Consider the following 1,197-nt stretch of genomic DNA (forward strand, 5'->3'; position numbering starts at 1 on the left):
CTTTCTTCCTTTCATAATGGTTACTTTGTAAGAGGTAGCAGCAGCCCCATACTAGACAGAAGTTCTCCTTTCCAGTTCAAGGCCAGGGGAACCAGCCAGTGTCTTTGCCCACAACCTCTTGGACAGTCATGGTAACACCAAACTGTGTGTCCAGACCTCTTCGTTGTCTACAGCTTGACATTAAATTATTTTTTTCCAGATTTATCCAGTGCTTTCTCATATAATATGCTTTCAAAACTTCCCTGCTGACAATCAGTCATAGTAGGATGTGTGTTTCACTACAAAATCCATAGTTTTTCTTCTAACCCCCCACCAGGACTGTCCTTTCCCCTAATTTTTTCAAGTAACTGCAAAATCAATCCCTCCTTCACCAGAATTAAATAACTCATCTTCAAACCTTCACACTGGAAGGTCTCGTGAGCTTCCTCTTCATGTAGCGCTACCAAGTTTTTGATTAAAACAATGTTTTATTGCTATAGGATGATGCTTCTGGGAATCTCTCTCTCTCTCTCTCTCTCTCTCTCTCTCTCTCTCCCTCTCCCCCCCCATAACAAACTACATGAACATCCTACAAAACTGAGAAGAAAACACATTGCATTTAGCACCAGCCCCATTTATGGCTCTCCAGTCTGGAATATAAAACAAAGTCATGTCAGTGGAGGGGCCCATATGGTACCAAGTACAACTTTTAGATTCTAGATTTACTAGTTTGCTCTCCTTAGAATTGCCTTTGAACTGAGAGCTGCTTGGCTATGAGTCCACACAGCATAACTGATGCCTTGAGAGTGAAACTTATGTATGATTTCGCTAAAAGAACTTCTAGCTTCTGTTTTTTTGTTTTATTTTTTTTAAACTGAAAGCAAACTTCTTTATTGTACACAGTACAGAATAAACACAGCTTGGCAAGGATGCATATGGTCCTGCACGGGGAAAGTATTTCAACCAGCCTCTGCTTTAATTTTGGTGTCCCAAGAGAAATTGTCATCAATGTATGATGAGTATATTCTTAAAATAAGCTTAAGTTCTTTCATTAATATAAAAGTGACATCATAATTCAACAACCATTTAAAAATACCATCTGTTGGAATGGCTAAAATATGTTAAAGTATTAAGGATTTGTGGCATGATAAAGGAGCACTGGGCTCTGGAGAGCTATTGCTGAAGGTAACAGAATTTATAACTGACTGGAATTTACAA

The sequence above is a fragment of the Hipposideros armiger genome, unplaced genomic scaffold (assembly GCF_001890085.2).
Source record: "Hipposideros armiger isolate ML-2016 unplaced genomic scaffold, ASM189008v1 scaffold_122, whole genome shotgun sequence".
NCBI classification, from domain to species: Eukaryota; Metazoa; Chordata; class Mammalia; order Chiroptera; family Hipposideridae; genus Hipposideros; species Hipposideros armiger.